General features: G+C 44.7%; 1 protein-coding gene and 1 long non-coding RNA gene across 8 annotated transcripts in view; one reads left to right on the top strand and one right to left on the bottom strand.

The window, feature by feature from the left end:
- Positions 1-18,153, top strand: part of ERICH1 (glutamate rich 1) — a 204,651-nt gene that overhangs the window by 139,223 nt on the left and 47,275 nt on the right. For 5 of the 6 annotated variants that reach the window (XR_008313879.1, XR_008313882.1, XR_008313881.1 and 2 more), the window contains exon 7: positions 1,488-7,026. The gene's annotated coding sequence lies outside the window, so the exon portion shown is untranslated. Of the gene's footprint in view, positions 1-1,487; positions 10,390-18,153 lie in introns of those variants that run through there. The other variant, XM_053286156.1, reaches the window with a different exon arrangement.
- The window catches only part of LOC128340689 (uncharacterized), a 35,424-nt gene that overhangs the window by 8,078 nt on the left and 9,193 nt on the right, over positions 1-18,153 (bottom strand). Inside the window, exon 1 of one of the 2 annotated variants that reach the window (XR_008313888.1) lies at positions 2,758-2,892. The exons of the other annotated variant lie outside the window; for it this stretch is intronic. This is a non-coding gene — a long non-coding RNA (uncharacterized LOC128340689). Of the gene's footprint in view, positions 1-2,757; positions 2,893-18,153 lie in introns of those variants that run through there. 2 annotated transcript variants of the gene reach the window in all.

Genomic DNA, 18,153 nt, shown 5'->3' with positions numbered 1-18,153 from the left:
CACAGCCCACAGTTTGCAGGAGCAGCACACAGAGTTTACAATTGGGAAATCTGGACAATGCAGACACCTTATCACTTCACTCATTCTATCCAATCAGTAACTGGGAGTATAGGAATAACCAAATAGGACAATGGAAATAGGCTCTAATCTAGGACAGAGTTAAATCCTTCTTCCCACCCCGATGGACTTGTGCTGAAGGGTGGCCACTACCAATTCATCTGGCTCCTACAGACAGCTCATGTGCATGAGAAGAGAAAGAGGACCACATGGTTTTCTAGGGTTCCTCTGTCATTCCTCTATCCCATTCTATTCCTTATGACCCACCACTAAGTCACATGTAGCCCCTTGGCCATGTATTGCAGCCTGCCAGGTGTTTGATACCCATTCCCTCCTCTTTTTGTAGTCTTAGGGAGGCAACAAGGTTTATTGAACCCCAATGGGCAGGTGAACCCATTTGGCTCGAAGGGTCACAAGTTGGGTATGTCTGTTCTAGAAGATGTGTTTCAGTTTGGGAAATAAAGGTAGACAATCCCCTGGGTCTGTTTTGATGTACCATACAGGGGTGGAGCCACCATTGTGCAAACAGGTTCAAAGAATCCTTGCACCCCAGCCACAGCTCCTGCATCACACATCAGGCGCAGGGGGTGAAGTTTTGCACAGCCCCATTTGTGAGCAAACCCCCCTTCCCTGCTCCCTGTTTTCAGCAGCTTAGCCCAGCGGCTGCTTCCTAGCCTGGCCGGGAATGCATCTCCCTGCCTTTTAAAGCAGGGACAGCCGCTCCCGACTAGACTGCGAATGCAGTGCTGGCTGGGAACTTGCTTGGAAATGGGATGTGCGGCCCCGTTTGCGAGCAAAACCCTGCCTCCTGCATCTGACATCAAATGCTGCATCTGATGTAAGATGCAGGGGGTGTGGCTGGGGGCCGGTGGTGGCGGGTGGAACAGGGGCCGCTGCTGGCCTCCCTACGCACCTGGTACTATATATTGATAAGCATTAAGGCAATCAGCCTCAGTAACGTGGGGCGGGGTGTAAAATTGTCACATTAGAAGAAATCTGTCTTTCCATCATTTGTATCCCCAAGACTGAATATACAAAATTTTCATGTGTATGATGGAAGCAATAGTCAGTAAAAGGGGTTGGGATGGAAATTACATTCTGGTTCCTAAAATTTCACTTTGCATCCTGCTCAAAAGCCCACCTCTCCCATGAAGATATAGTTACAACTCCATCCTAGTCCCCATACCCTAAGAAAACTAAGCTTAAGTAAATATAACTGAAATAAATGCATATTCTTCCTCCTGCCTCAGTTTCCATCTCCTGTCTCTGCTGTGTCCCTCATGCCAGCTTTTACATTGTGAACTCCTTGAAACAAGGATCTACTCTCTCATAATTTCTAAAGCACCATGCGCATTGCTGAGTGTGTATAGTGTGTGTATCATGAATGAACAGTCAGAACATTTAACGTTTCATTTGTTGTGCTTTTACAGACTCAAGCTGCTGGGAAAATAATCATCAACACAACGGACACCTTGATGCAACGTGCAGCCTTGCTCCTGGGCATGTTTGGAACCACTATGTCCACTTACAGCACTCTTCAGCTTACTCAGAAGAAGAGATTCCCTTTGACTTTTTAGCCTACGTTGGGATCTGAAGCGAAGCAACTGAGGCTGCAAAGCACAATATATTTCCACTAACATCTTTCAGAGTAAACCAACTCTGGCACGCTGAAAGGCAAGCATGCTAGGCAAAGAGGGGCCCTGGTCTCTGTTGATATATTACACAGGTTGTGAGATGCCGGCCGCTCGCCAAACCAACTGGCTGGCGTGGCTTGTTTGCCCCAGCCCCCTTTAAGGAGTACGGACGCCAGGGAGCCTTGTGATTGCCCCCCCACCCCCGGTGCTCCTGGGGCGGGGCCCACAAGCATGCCAATTCAATCCGTCTCTGCTATGCTCTTTTTTTTCTTTTAAAGAAGGTACCAACTTAGATGGAAAAGGAACGACAGATCTTTCCAGGAGAAAATAAATGAGTACTGACTAACAGAGGCATTAGACTTCACAGCAAGATGGAGTGCCTGGAAATGTGATGGATTTCTTTTGCTTTAAACAATACATATGGAAAGACATTCATACCTCAAAAGAATAATTAATATCTGACTGAGCAGGCACAGACCAATTGACAGGAGTGGGGGTGCCATATTCAGTTAGGGTCCCCTTGTTACTGTCTCAGCAAATTATTTCTAACAGAAGTACATTTTAGGGAAGGGAGGAAGGGCTTCAGTCTTGACAAGAGCAAGAACAAATAACTGTTTTTCCTTGTATGCTTTAAAATACATTTGCAACGTGGTTATAGATTTGGCAATATGAAGGCAATAATAGAGGGAGACTTCAAACGACATAGGCTAGTGATGCAGACAGATTTGTGAGTTTTATATAAAGTTAACCTCCTGATATTCTAAGAAAACAAATGGATTCCCATTACTCTGCATATTGTCTCCACCCATGGATACAGATGATAATCAGCATTACTAGTTTTGGTGGTACTGAGCACATAAGGGGCACTTGATTCTGACCATCTGTTGGACACTCAGCACGGTATATGCACTCCTAGGTGCTAGATGCAGAGGGGATTTTTTAAATTTGTTTAACCATTTTGGGCATTCTTTTGCAGGAGAAAGACCTGATCTGTGCACAGAAACAGACTTTGATGCATTGGAAATGTACAGATGCTAATAAGTTTGGGACATTTTTATAACGGAACCTTAAGTTTAACTGGTGTTCTTAGCTTCAGTTTTCTACTTGAAAAGGATGAGTACAGCATGCTTGATCACTTTCCTCTGAGTTGCCTGCAGATCTGACAGTCCATCTTGATTCAACCGGGAATTGAGTTTCCCATTTCTATGCATTTTATCCACTGCGGTATGGAATAATGTGATAGCAATCATTCTTTTGCAGACATGTTGTGCAAAGACTTCTTTCATCAAAGGATTTTAAAACTGGCATTATTGTTTTTTGTGTTCGATGCAATAATATTTGTTCTTGTGTAAATGCTAAACATTATTTTCTCTGCAAACAATATTTATGTTCAACCACTGTGGGGCATCATTCACATCTATTTTTTTTTTCTTTAAAAACACACACAGACACACACACACAACCAGACCTCAGGACTGTTTAATGCAGCATTATAAATCACATACAGCGTTAACATTAAATGCTGCAGTGCTTTTTCTTTAGTTTCTAAGAACAATTGTGATTGATTCAAAGAGATTAGAAAATTAATGTTAAGAAGTAATTCTCCAGAAAATTATCTAATGTAATATACCAATTTACTTTTTCTCATAATCCAGATTTTTTTGCAGAATGTTCTTTCTTCCATAAGGAAGAAACCTCATAAAACTGTTAGGACTATTCGGAAGCATTCAACGATAGCTGATATTACAGCTTGTTCTATGAGACAGCATCTTGTGTCTTAAATCAATAGTTATTGTTTTTGTAAGTTATATTGTTGTAATTTGCCCTGGTGCAAAGGTAAAAATTTTATAAAATCAGAGTGTCACCAAACTTAATTCATTATTTGGCATGAATATGATATTTCTGTAGCTGAGCCACATCATGTATCTAATCTGCTTTCAAGTCTCACAGATGCAATCAGATATTCCGCAGTGTGGTTTACTTGTGATAGCATGCACTTCCTTCATTTTGTTATTCCAAAATTCTAATCCTTTGGGGAAAGTTCCTAATTACAAGACGGGGTGGGGGGGGCATTTTGATTGAAGCTTGGGAGGCTAATAACTCAGTGTAGTATAGATACTGATTAACTATTAAGATGACATTTTTATAATTATTCTGCATATACATGTACTTCATCAATCCAGCAAAGAACGTACACAGACAAATGGCTAAACTCAGCACCCAGGGCTGTGTGCAGTTTCCATTTCTAGCTTCAGAACCCTACTCAACCCCAATTTGATATTTAGCAGTCAAATGCACTTTCCCCCATGCCCTCCCCTCACTCTCCCCACCCTGCATTGTTACACTGAGTTATATTCTGACTTGCATGAGTGGTGGAGGGAATAACACAAGGAGTTTACCCACTTACCCATCCCCACAGCGACCCCTTGGGCCTCCCAAAGCCTCTCCTAAAAGAGCGTCCTTCTGAGCTCCCCAGCACCAAAAAGCCACCCTCTTCCCAAGGGTCAGGAAAGCCTTTGATGAGGGGTATGGGGAGCTGCTGTGGAGAGGGGATGGAGGTGGGAAGTCCCCTAGCATGTTTCCTTCTGCTCACATGTCAGGATACAACACAATGTAATTAATTATTGCGATGATTCTAGCTTTACTTATCCCATGACGTCCCTCTTCATTCAGAAGCACTTTCAGTGAAGAAATGCATCATATATGGATAGTTATATGCGGTTCAAATAATCATGGTGTTCTTATGAAGAGTGTAAGGGTATACCCTATATATGACTAGTGTAACAGCTTGGTCTTCTGAAACTGGCTGACTCCGTGATGGCTGTTTCATGTGTCACAATTAGCTATTATCTCCCTATATCATATATTTATTAACTTATCCAAATTGATCCTGGAATAGCAGTGTGTGTGGATACTAAAAAAGGAAATCCTTAAGACTCTGGTGGGGGGAAATGCTTTATTAACAGATCATCCCCACAAGCACTGTCTAACTCAGTGTTTAATATCGGGGGGGGATCCTCTCTCTGATATCAGGGTGACTAAAACACAACCTATGACCTACTAAGCCAAAGACAGTCACCCAGGGTGATACATTCAGCTTTTGACTGCTTGTCGTAAACTGCAAGAACAGGGAAGAAGAGTTGTCAAACATCTGGCAGCTCATATTACACACACAATGGGCTACATTTAGTCATCCTGGCTGCAGGGTTGGCCAATCTGAAGTTCTCCTGCTGTTATTGGACTACAACTCTCATAATCCCCAACTATTGGTCACTGTGGCTGGGAATGAAGGCAGTTGTAGACCAACAGCTATAGAACCTATGTTGGCCATCCCTGCCATACAGAGATGGTGATGGGCCTCTGGAGTCTCTAGTGACTAAAGACTCCAGGGGCTCATTGGCTTCACTCTGTGATAAGGTGAAGACGGCTTGCTTTAGTTGTTTCCTCTCTGGTTCTTTTTATTAATTTAAAAATATATTATCCTCAAGGCATCCTTAGAATGGAACAGGTTGGTTTTTTCCCTGTTTTTTGCTTGTGGTATACTGTGCAAAGTTCCATTTGTCTTGTAAAGGAACATGAGTGAAATTGTGCAAGGGCACTCTTGCACAGAATGCAAGTATTGAACAAATGCAGTTGCACAATGGACAGCCATCGGAAAGAATGGCCATCTACCATACAACTTCATCTGCATAAGTCTTGCATTTTGCTCATGAGCACTATTGTGAAACTACATGCATGTTCCATTACAAGGCAGATGGAATGTTGCGCAATATGTCAGCCACTGTAACCTGAATGACCATAGACTATATTCTCCTATCATACAGGCCAGCCTGTTAACTGTGTTAAGCATTGAACCTGTTTTATTGCAGGTGATAAGACCTACAACCCGTCTGGAGTTTTCTGGTCAATTTCAGCTGTACCTGAAATGGACCACTCTGTGGCTGACATATTGCCAACTTTATGTTCACCTTCAAATGTTTTGTTTGCACCACTGCGTGTGTGTGCAATTTGCAGAAATGCAAAAATTCGCAACCAGAGTTGCACAATGACCCAACCATTATATGCAATAGCTGTATTGTTGTGCAACTCTGGTTGTGCAATATTTGCCATTTCACAAATTGCATTCTTGCTCAGCCTCTCAAACACAATGTTACAAGGTGAATGTACAATTTCACAGTCTGTTGGCCTGTACGTCTAGGCTATGAATCGCTAGAATTAATTTTATTTTTGGCTTAAAAGCCAGCCCCAAGCTAACCTAGCCTTGGAATTGCAAGCTGTGTCTTTTTGAAGCATGGTCTTGTGGTCCTATTTTCCTTACCGCCTTTTCACCCACAGCTAGAAACATTTTTAGTTTAAACATCTTCAGCCTTCAGGTTTATATTGCTCTAACTTTGAAATCTTTGGCAACTCATCAACAATTTAGCATGAAGTGCAAGCCAAGCTGAGGGCTTAGAGTTGAAGCAGTGTACTTCTCATTTTGAAGCTGATCAGAGATGTGTTTAATTGGGCACATAGTTTGTACTCTGAAGGAATTCCTTAATAGTAAGCACCAATAGTTTAAGAGCTGACTCACACAACCCTGTTTTACATGCCCCAGCTGCATGGATTGGGTAGCCACGGTGGGCATTGCCCATATGTGCATTGCCCCGATGTATCTACACAATTGCATTGTGTTTCATAAGTCACTTGTCTCTCCCCTTTTTGTTTTATCAATCATATCAGTAGAAACAGAAAGACCCCTAACAGAGAAGCTCTTCTCACAATCACTGAGAAGAGCTTCTCGCAGGTCTGTGGAGAAAGCAGACTTAGCCCACTCTCTCCACAGACGAGCAGCCTCCAAGCCCTGGGCAGCTGGATCAGCTGCCCACATGACTGCCGGTTCCATCACAGAGCCAGTGGAGGCTGCGGGGATCGGGGGCTGCCTGGCCCCCAGAAGTTCCAGGATGGCCTGCGCAAGTGCACGGGGCATTCTGGCATAGGCGTAACTGGGGGGGCACGTGCCCTAGGTGCCACTGAGGTGGGGGCGCCACGCCAGTTCCTGCCACCCCCACCCCATTGCCCACCTGCCCAGCCCCAGGGCCCCTCAGCCACTTGCCTCCAGCTCTGGCCTAGGATTGTAGAGGCCTAGATCGGAGCAGCCTGCAAACTGCAGAGCTCTTCTTCTCTCCCCGCCTCTCAGCTGATCGGCGGGTGGGCGGGGCTTCCAGAGAGGCCTCCTAGTAGGCCTCCCTGAAGCCTGAACTCAGCAGGCCCCAGCAAGCCAGGAAGGAAGGAAGGAGGAAGCAGGCAGCAGACTCTCTGCCCAGACCAGACCATCCAGAACAGCTATTGCTAGGTAGGCTGTGAATTCCTTTTTGTGGTTACCCCCCTATATAGGGATCTGCTTGCCATAGGGCTTTGATATGGGGGGGTGGGGCGAGACTGAGAAGTCTCTGAATATTTAATTTAAAACAGACTGGAAAATGTGCTGGCTTTAAAAACAAAAACTATCTAAAAAGGCCTATAGGTGGCTTGTTTCATGTCAGAAAATTACAAACACTTCTGGAACAAGTATATTTTATTTATTTTCATTCATTCATTCATAAATGCACTTATGTTCAAGTTATTTTGCAGTCCAGAAGGTCTGAGTGAGAACTGTGAAGCATGTCTTGTGCTTTTATTTTATTTTTCTTGTGTGTGAACTGCTCCCCAATAACTTGCAGGGACTTTAGGGTAAATCTGGCCAACATGTGAATGCAGCACCTCTATTCCAGAGGAGATGTGTGTTAAAGGGCTTTAAAAGCCTGGTGTGAAAAGACTCCTGGAATCAAACTTTACTGAATTTGTTCAGAATTCTGAGAAAACAAACATAGGCTCACCCTGCATGGTTGAAAGTATCATTTGCTAATCTGCAGCAAGGGGTCCATTTTAATAATTAGCATTGCTAGTGTGTTCTAGGCATTAAAAGTAGCACAAATATATAGTACTCAATGTATATCACTATATACTGTGAAGTGTGCATGCGTGTATTCAGTGAAATGTATTCCCAGGTAGCATACTTATTTTGAAATATCAGACTTAAATCCTTGGGGGCCTGGGGTGTGTGGAGGCCCTGGACTTTGAGGGTCTGGGGGCCCATTTTGAAATCCTGTCTCTGGACCCATTCCAACCTTGCTATGCCCCTGGCGGAATAGTTACATATGTATTGATCACTACACATGGGTTTCTGCACAGCACCTGCACAGAAGAAACTTCCATGTAGAAAATGTGTCTCTTGTAAATTGACCCTGAATTTTCCATCCATGACTGGGATATCTGAGAGTTTGAGTCAATAATAAAAGAACAGCACACTGCTTGTGACAGGAAGGGGCAAATTACAATGATTTCTTAGTTTGGCACGGGCTGGTTTTGGCCCTGGCAGAACTTGGCTATCTGCTCCTGTTGCAAATTCCCCTGTCTAGTGTGGCAAACTAATGTATCCTCCTCCCTCTTGGTGTCAAAGTAAGCACTAGCGTGGTGAATGCACATATACCCCATCATGAGCCAACAGTCATCATAAGACAAAGGGTGGCAGGAATCATTCACTGGTTTATAGACACACCCACCCACCACCTTCTTCTTCCCCTATTTTGCTAGAGGCTATTTGGGGAGGTGATCCTCTAGGACAAAGTCATGTTTTTTAAAGAATGAGAGGAGACAGAGAAAATGACACTTGGAATCCTTGCATAACTCCTGACTGTTGTTCTAAGTCTTTTACAGAGATGGTTCATGTTTTCAGGTTTTGATCAACAACCATGTCTAGATGGTACAGTGTTCCTTTTAACTGGGATTTCCAGATATTGCTGACTACAAGTCCCATCATTCCTGCTTGGACAGTGGCGCAATTTCAGTGCTTGCCCTAGGCGCCATTTTCCCTAGTTACGCCTCTGAATACCTGTCTTGTCTTTTCCATTTTGGGACACAAAACCTATTACTATGTTTAAAAGCATTTATTTTCTGGCCATGAGGACTGCAAACTTAGGCTGTTGGTGTGCAAGACATTTCTTTAAAATATATATTTGTAAAGAGCCTTGTAGCCTCATGTTTCCTTTTTCCTGTCCCAGTATACTTGCACGGATGCAGCCCACAACCCACATTTGACTATGGCTGTGACACATTTCCATATTTCCGGGGGTGGCGGGGGGCGCGCGGTGGGGTGGGGCAATTTCAGTGCTTGCCCCGGGCGCCGTTTTCCCTAGTTACGCCTCTGCATTCTGGAGAGACCCCTGAGGCCGGGAAGCTGGCTACAGCACACAAACAAGAAAATGAGGTTAACGGAGTGCTCATTCCGTTAACCTCATTTAAGGGGAGGGGGGATTAGATGGGCTAGCCGCCTTGGAACCACGGGGCTCGCCTGTGAGCCTGGTGGTTCCGATGATCAGTAGACGATCACTAGGTTCCCTTAGCCCACTTTCTACTGATTGTGAGAATAGCTTCAGAGTGTGTATATAGCACCTTGTTTAGTTAGTCGAGCATCTTAAACCCTGGCTGCAGTTGTGCATAACTTCCCTTTCCCACTAACTTATACCAAAAAACAGCAGCAAGAAAAAACAAACAAAGGAGATATTGTTTGGCCTCTTCCATGTTGCACTGACACGGCTCAGGAAATGGAGCAATTTGCCAAGATGGCCTAAGAGAGTTAATTGGGATGGCAGTTTAAAACAGCTCAAGAGGATACATTCTTTCCCCGAGTTTTATCTGGGCCCCTTATCTCTACCAAGGCTGTCAAAAGATGAAATGTTTTTTCTTGAGGCCTTCTCTCTCTTTTCCCTCCTGAAGGGTTACTAAAAGTCGTTTCAATTTAGCAAAACGGAGGTTATCTAATCCCTTATATGTCAACAGAAATGCCACTAGCTTTGTCCTAACGCAGAGTCTCTTTGCCAGGCATTGTCCAAATGGGTATGCTGTGGCAGTGCTGAACCTTGGGTCTCTCCTTCCATGTGATTTAGAATGCCAGGCACCCCAGAGTTCTAAATCATGCAAAGGGCTATTGCTACTGTCTTCCTCGAAGAAGTACTGAACCCAGGAACAGCTGGAGACATGGCCTTGGACAGTGCAGGCACCCTCCTCTTCCCTCTTTACCTGGATACAGTACCCAGTACTTGAATAGAGAAGCCAAAACTATAGCACACCTTCATAATGTGAGTCCAGCAGTATTTTAAAGTTTGGAAACATAGGGCGGTCAAAAAAGCCATTTTAAAGAAAGACAGAAAAGGAAGCAGTCTTTCAGAGAGCAAGAAAAATGCAATCCAATTTTTAAATAAAGGATAGGCAATGCATTTACTCATACTCCATTATTTTTAAAACTAAAACTAAAAAGAAAGCCCCCGCACATTATTCCATTGTTTCTTCGGCATTCACAAAGCAGTAGCAGTAACCAGATGTCCAATATTCTCTAGACCCATGTTTAATGTTCTGAAGGAGCTGTTTTGTGACTCAAGAATCCAAGCACCACATCTTGAAACAAAAAATCTGAAAGCCATATTCAGACTTTATGTTGTAAGAATGTACGGATGTCATACAGTGTTTTAAAATTATTGTAATGTTTTGATTTCTCTGATGTGATTTGTATTGTTTTGTTGTAAACCACCCAAAGACTTGCACTTTGGGCAGTTTAAAAACATACTGAATAAATAAATAAATACAATTTAAAATAAAATAAATACATGTTTTTGTACAAGTGACTGTACCATTGTTCATTTTAAAAGTGAACCTGGGTACCAGGGCTCTCAGATGCATGGTGCAGATAGGAAGTCTGCTTTTGTACCTGTGTTCAGTACAATGTGTGAATAACGATACTTGTGTGCAGAACTATACCTGTGTAGACTATACACTGGTATGAATGTTGAGCATGATGTGAATAAGGCTGAAACAGTTCCAAAAGCAAATGCTCAACTTTTACTTCTCTTCCTCTCTTGTTATTCTGTTCAAAGGCTTTTAAAAGTAGCTCAGTCTTGTGGGGCGGGGTGTGTGTGTGTGTGACCTCACAAACCATGCGGTCCCTGAGCTTGATTTCTCTGACCAGTTGGCTAGTACAATTCACGCCTTTTGGCCATACAACTCAATCAAAGTGTGGATGTCTGGTTAACAGAGTTCCCCAATTTATTTCCTCCCATACAGCCATAGAGGTTTAACAAACAGGTTGCTGATTTGTACTCGGGTGTGCATTTGCTTCTTGTAGACATTGGTATACAGTACCAGTAATTCCTTTCAGATATATAGATATATATATAAAGGAAAGCCGTGCCCAGGGCACATATAGTATCCTGGGAACACTCTCACAAACCCTGGTCTGGTGCTGATAAGCAAAAAAGCCTCAACCCCACACTGTTCATGTTTACAACTTTTGCCTGAAGAGACAAATGCTGTAAGTTGAATAGATTCCTTTTGTGATTAGAATGCCCAGACACAGCCGCTGCAACCTTCCAATCCTGGAAAGTATCTCCTTAGGGGTTTGTCTCTGTAGATGTGTTGTCTATTGAACTCTGATTACTGAATCAAGCTCCACACAGGTGTTGACCACATAACAAGTTTAGATACATAGATACATGTTGATAGGGATGTGCACAAAACCCGTTTGCCCGGTTCGGTTCGGTCCAAGCTTGGCTCAAACCAAACTGGGCAAGTTCAGTTTTGGCACTCCGAATGAGGAGCCTGGCGGGGCTTGTGTTCGAGCTGGTTCTAGCCCCAAACGGGAGTGTCAGCGATGTTTCTCCCCCATTTTTAGAAAATGGTGGACTTACCACCTCCAAGGCCCTCAGGAGTGCTGCTAGCAGCTGTGGCAGGGGTGGCTCTGGCAGTTTCCCTTCCCCTTGCCCAACATCCCCCCAGTCTCCCCCAAGGCCGTTTCAGCCCATGTTGGGGTTGTTCTGGCCCTTTCTGAGGCAGTGGTGGCCATTTTGGAGGCTGCCGCACATGTGCCCTGGCCATTTGCATGATGACCCGGCCACACAAATGGTAATGACCAAATGGTCATGACATGGCAATGAAAATGGCCAGGGCGCATGTGCGGCGGCCTCCAAAATGGCCACTACTACCTTGGAAAAAGCCTGGAACGGCCCGAACATGGGCCGAAACAGCCCTTAGACGACTGAGTGGCCGGCAGGGGGAGGAGGGCCCACCAGAGACCTCCCCCACAGGCACAGCAGCACTCCCCTCAAACCAGACCATTTCCATATTGAACCGGCTCGAGGTTAAGCCAGTTCGCACATCCCTGCAGGTCAACAGCATCTATAGGGTTGATTCTCCTTTTTTGTGTATTGACTGCTTTTTTATTGGTGGTCTTTAAATTGTGTTAATATTGTTGCTAGTTTTATTTATCTTTTAATTACTAGGGCTTTTTAAAGTCACTATGAATAATAAAAAGGGTGAAAATCTAATAAATAAACATAAAGAGAGAAAAGCAAAGTCCTGAGGCTGGGTGTCTCCTAGTCCAAGGTTCCCAAGCTTGGTTCCCAAGATGTCATTGAACTACAGCTTCTATCATCCCCAGCCACAGTGGCCCTCTGCCATTCTGTCTGGGGATGATGGAAGTTGTAGTTCAAGAACATCTGGAGCCTCAAGATTGGGATCCCCTGTCCTAGTGCAAGGGCAGAAAAGGAGAGGCAAGATGGTTGTCCTTAAAGGTGCACCGTACTGTTCATGTGCTGTGCCTGCATACTACAGGCATTAATGACTACTGTTAGGAAGTGACTAGGAATATTTGAGATGTCTTTATTATGTGAGGAAGGAGAAGGAAAAAGAGAAAGCAAAAACAAGCATATAGTCAAGGTCAAGAGTCAAGAACTGGTGATTGAATGACAGGAGCTTGCTAATGAAGAGGTGAGAAGGGAAATGTCATGTTGCTGTAACCCAAGGCCACTGCAAAACCTTAACTAGAAGACAAAAGGCTCTCGGTTCCCATTCTGGGTTGCAGCTTGGCGCTCAGAAGCAATCTCTCATCAAACCACTTGGACTCTATCTTTTGCCTTCTCTTCCATTTGCTTACTGATTGATTAAACACCTTGCTTCAGGCCTTTCACTTGCTTAGGGGGATTAGTTCTCTATGTTCTATCTTCTCTTACCATGAAACTAATTCTTAACCTGATAATATTCAGGAGTTGGGATGGGGGTGGGGTGAGGGGTTGAACAAATAGAATACAAACCTTGATGAAGGTTGTGGAAATCTTCCAGATATGCTGGGGAAAAATGCCCAGATTGTTTTTCCAAGTTTTAAATACCACAGTCCTGACCGTGGTGTCAAATTTAATGTTCATATGCCTGTACACACCCCTCCATGCAGCTTTTTATTTATATCTCTTTTCATTTGTCTGGTACAGTTACCAGAATTAAGAGCACTGGAAGCATTATTATGCAAATGATTTTCCAGATATATCAGAGTTGGAACCCGTTCAGTCGGACATTGTTGCACAGTCAATTACACACACACACACACACACACACGTACGGGTGTACAGATCTGTACGGATGTACAACATAGTAGTGACTAACATCCTCAATCACAGTACATCCACATGCCAGGAAGAAGCGTCTCCCAGCTGAGGTGTTCCAGAGCTCTGCAGTGCTTTTATCACAAGGATTGTGCATCCTTCAGGGACATATTTTTCAGATGCTGCAGGACACTTCCAGGAAAAGGAGGAATCAGCAAAATTTCAATCACCGTGAGGGAGCATGGTGTGAGGATGTCAGACAATGAGGCTGTTCACACGAGCAGCCAAGCGCAGGCTTGGGCAGTCCAGCCTGGGCTTGGTTACCCATGAAGCACTGGGATCGAGCTTGATGCTGGCATAACCCCAAGCCCAGGAATTTACCCCAGGCTTTAAACTGGGTTTAAGGACATGAGCATGCCCATAACCCCAGGTTCGGGACACTGTGTGCATCCAGGCAGCAGGCAGCCTGTGCACATACAGAGCCAGGTGGCAAGAGTGCCCAGCTAAGCTAGGATCCCCCAATGCATTGCACCCCTGGTGCAGTGCATTGAGGGATGCCAGAGGACTTCCTCCACCGGCTCCCTGTTCTGACATTTGCCGTGGCACCCCTTGTGCAGAGCGAACAGGAGAGGGAGATCATCTACGAGGAGGCAGGCTCCTGCCTCCCATCCCCTCCAGCACACACACACCCATGCTGGTGGCAAATCAGGTCATGTGCACAACCTCAATATTTGAACAGGGTTAGTGTATCTAGTGTTGTAATGACATGCAGGGGGCAAGTGGTGAACTCATCTCAGATTTCAGACACATTAAACAGTGAGGAGGGAAAGAGGATCAACACATCATATGCTAAGAAAAATCAAAACTCTTATGTCAAGGGAAGCCAAATTCAAAGCTTATTAATTAAAAGAAAGAAAGAAATGTATGATGTCATGTGGTGCAGCACGGAAGCAACCTGCCTAGAGGGCAGGAGGCTCTTGGTTTGAGTCCCCGCTGGTGTGTTTCCCAGAATATGGGAAACAACTATATTGGGCAGCAGCAATATAGGAAGGTGCTGAAAGGCATCATAAGAACAGCCCTCCTGGATCAGGCACAAGGCCCATCTAGTCCAGCATCCAGTATCCCACAGTAGCCCACCAGATGCCTCTGGGGACCCCACAGGCAAGAGGTATGTGCATGCCCTTTCTCTTGCTGTTGCTCCCCTGCAACTGGTATTGAGAGCATCATGCCTCTGAGGCTGGAGATGGCCCACAGCTGTCAGACAAGTAGCCATTGATAGACCTGTCCTCCATGAATCTGTCTAAGCCCCTTTTAAAGCCATCCAAGCTGGTGGCTATCACCACATCCCATGGCAAAGAATTCCATAGATTAATTATGTGCTGTGTGAAAAAATACTTCCGCTTGTCAGTCCTACATTTCCCAACCTTCAGTTTCATGGGGTGACCCCTGGTTCTAGTGGTGTGAGAGAGGGAGAAAAATGTCTCTCTGTCTACCCTCTCCACTTCATGTATAATTCTATACACTTTGATCAGGTCTCCCCTTAGTCCTTTGATCAGGTCTCCCCTTAGTCCTTAGTTCCAAGGTAAAGAGCCCCAGATACTGTAGCCTCGCCTCATAAAGAAGGTGCTCCAGGCCCCTAATCATTTCGGTTGCCCTCTTCTGCACCTTTTCCAGTTCTACAATATCCTTCTTAAGATACGATGACCAAAGCTGTACTCAATACTCCAGATGTGGCTGCACCATAGATTTGTATAAGGGCGTTATAATATTAGCATTTTTATTTTCAATCCCCCTTCTAATGATTCCTAGCATGGAATTAGCTTTTTTCACAGCTGCCACGCATTGAGATGACACTTTCAATGAGCTGTCCACTACGACCCCAAGATCTCAATCCTGGTCAGTCACTGACAGCTCAGATCCCATCAGTGTATATGTGAAGTTGGTGGTTTTTGCCCCAATGTGCATCACTTTACACTTGCTTACATTGAAACGCATTTGCTATTTTGTTGCCCAGTCCCCCAGTTTGGAGAGATCTTTTTGTAGTTCCTCACAATCGGTTGTGGATTTCACTACCCTAAATAGTTTAGTGTCATCTGCAAATTTGGTCACTTCACTGGTCACCCCAACTTCTAGATCGTTTATGAACAAGTTAAAGAGCACTGGTCCCAGTACTGATCCCTGGGGGACCCCACCTCCTACCTCTAACCATTGTGAAAACTATCCATTTGTCCCACAGAAATCATCATCAGCCAACTACAAAAAACAACTTTACTGGGAACAGCCTACATTTTGTGGCGATACCTATAACAACAATATTGATAACAAAATTCTGGCATCCCAAGGGGCTTGGGAAGGCCTCGATGTCTGGATAAAACAAACCAATGAATAACACCTGTTTGACTCTGCAAACAAGAAATAATAATAAAAAACTCTCTTTGCATCCCTTAATGCATCCTTGCATTTCTTTTGCCAGAGTTTATGTTCCTTCCTGTTCTCTTCATTTGGGCAGGACTTCCATTTTCTGAAGGAAGTCTCCTCTTTTATAGCTTCCCTGACTCTACTTGTTAGCCATGCTGGCATCCTCCTGAACTTGGTGGTACCTTTCCTCCTTCCTGGTACACATTCCAACTGAGCTTCTAGTACTGTGGTTTTACATGAGTTCTATGCTTTCTGGAGTGATTTGACACTCCTAACTTTCCCTTTCAACTTCCTTCTTACCAGCCCCTCATTTTTGAGAAGTTTCTTCCTCTGAAGTCCAACGCATCTGTGTTGGACTTCCTTGACAATTCTCCACTCGCATATATGCTGAATTGGATCACACTATGGTCACTGCTGCCCAGTGGTTCTGCAACTCTGGCATCTTGCACCAGGTCCTGGGCACCACACAGGATTAAATCCAAAGTCGCCATCTCTCTGGTTGGTTCCACGACTAACTGTTCTAAGGCACTGTCATTTAGCACATCTAGAAATTTGGACTCTCTGTCATTACCTGAATGTGAATTTACCCAGTCTATGATGGATAGTTGAAGTCACCCATTACTACTGCCCTGTCTCTCTTTGATGCCTCTCTTATCTGTTTCTCCAACTCCAGGTCACTCGGTGCTTTGATCCGGAGGGCAATAGCATGTCCCTAGTAGCACATTTCCTTTCAGTCCTCATAATGTTACCTATAATGATTCTATGGAGGACTCTGGTCCACCTAGGTTTTCTAGCTTGTTGGAATCTATCCTTTCTTTGAGATACAGTGCCACTCCTCCCCCAGTCCTCCCCTCTCTGTGCCTTCTATAGAGTTTAAATCCAGGAATAATCATGTCCCACTGGTTCTCACCATTCCACCAGGTTACTGTTACACCCACTATATCTATGTTTTCATTAGTAACCAAGTACTCCAGCTCACCTATCTTGGCTCAGAGGCTTCTGGGATTGTTATATAGACACCTATATGCCAGGTCCTTCACCTGGTGTTGGTGTGTGCTATCCCCCTTACCATCATTAGACCTATTTGGCAAGCTGTCCTGTGTTTCCTTCTGTTCAGCTCCTGGCTCTACTCTGTCCCCTTCTGTTTTATCCAAAACATGTTCACCCTCACACCTTAGGGGATTTTGCCAGCCAAAACAGATACCACCCTGTTCCTGCTGGCAATCCCCTAGATGTCATTTTAAAAGCTGCTCTGTGACCTTCTTGATTTTTAGTGCCAGCAGTCTGGTTTCATTTGGGTTCAAGTGGAGCCTGTCCTTTTTTGTACAGGCTTCGCTTCCTTCAAAATGTATCGCAGTGCCTAATGAATCTAAACCCCTCCTCCTGGCACCACTGTCTCATCCACTCATTGAGATCCCTTAGCAATGTCTGTCTCGCTGTCCCTGTGTGTGGAACAGGTAGCACTTCAGAGAATGCTACCTTGGGGGTCCTGGACTTCAGGATGCTAGCTACAGCCTAAATTTAGCTTTCAGGACCTCCCGGCTGCATTTCCCAACATCGTTGGTGCCAACGTGCACCACAACAGCTGACTCCTCCCCAGCACTGCCCAACAGCCTACCTAGATGCAGCGTGAAGTCCACAACCTTCGCACCAGGCAGGCAAGTAACTGTGCAGTCTACACACAGGTCGCAGACCCATCTCTCTGTGCCCCTAATGATTGAATTACCACTACTAAGAGGCCCCCACCCCCTGGAGGAGTATCCTCTGTGCGAGAGGATATGGGCGTATCACTCAAGGAAGGGGTCCTTGCTAAGGGAGTGTTCCCCTCTTCCTCAGATCGATGTCCTCTTTCCCTGAGACCCTCATTCTCCATGACAGCAGAAGTGCCATCAGTAGGAGAGTGGGATGCCTCTATCACATCCCAGAGTGTCTCATCATTTCATACTGTGCAAGAGGAGGCAATGGTAAACCACTCCTGTATTCTACCAAGAAAACCACATGGCTCTGTGGTCGCCAGGAGTTAACACTGACTCAACAGCACAACCTTTCCTTTCCTTTATGAAATATGTAACTCACAGTAAGTCTCACTGAGTTTAATGGAGCTCACTCTCAAGTAAGTGTGTGCAGGATTGCAGTCTTAACCAAGTTTGCCTCTATTCTGTTATTTTGCATAACATTCAGCTTCCACTAGTCAGGAACAAAGAGTTATACAGAGTGTTGAAGCCTTGACCCCTGGAAATTAGTTGGCATTAGTGAAGTCTTTGCTAAAGCAGCATGCATAGCAAGAAGAGGTGATTTGCTGCAGTCAGGGGAAAAAATAGTATGCTCCTTCCCCCAGTCTCTATGTTAAGTATGGCTGCTGGCAACCCCCCCAAAGCTTCTGGCAGCCAATTTGCCCACACAAGCAGGCAGTGAGGTAGGAGGTGCATATGGGTCTCAAACCCAAGCAACCCCAGGGTGGAGTGCTGGGATTAGAAGCAATCTCAGTGGTTCTCATGATCAGCCTTACCTAGACTGCACTGCCTTAGCGAGGTAGGGCTGGTTGTGAGAATGACCTTATAAGCTAAAGAATCTTCTATCTGACAGGAGTATGCAAC

This window comes from Hemicordylus capensis, chromosome 1 (assembly GCF_027244095.1).
Source record: "Hemicordylus capensis ecotype Gifberg chromosome 1, rHemCap1.1.pri, whole genome shotgun sequence".
Taxonomy (NCBI): domain Eukaryota; kingdom Metazoa; phylum Chordata; class Lepidosauria; order Squamata; family Cordylidae; genus Hemicordylus; species Hemicordylus capensis.
The sequence above is the reverse complement of the archived record's forward strand: the minus strand, read 5'-3'. Positions and strand labels throughout refer to the sequence as shown.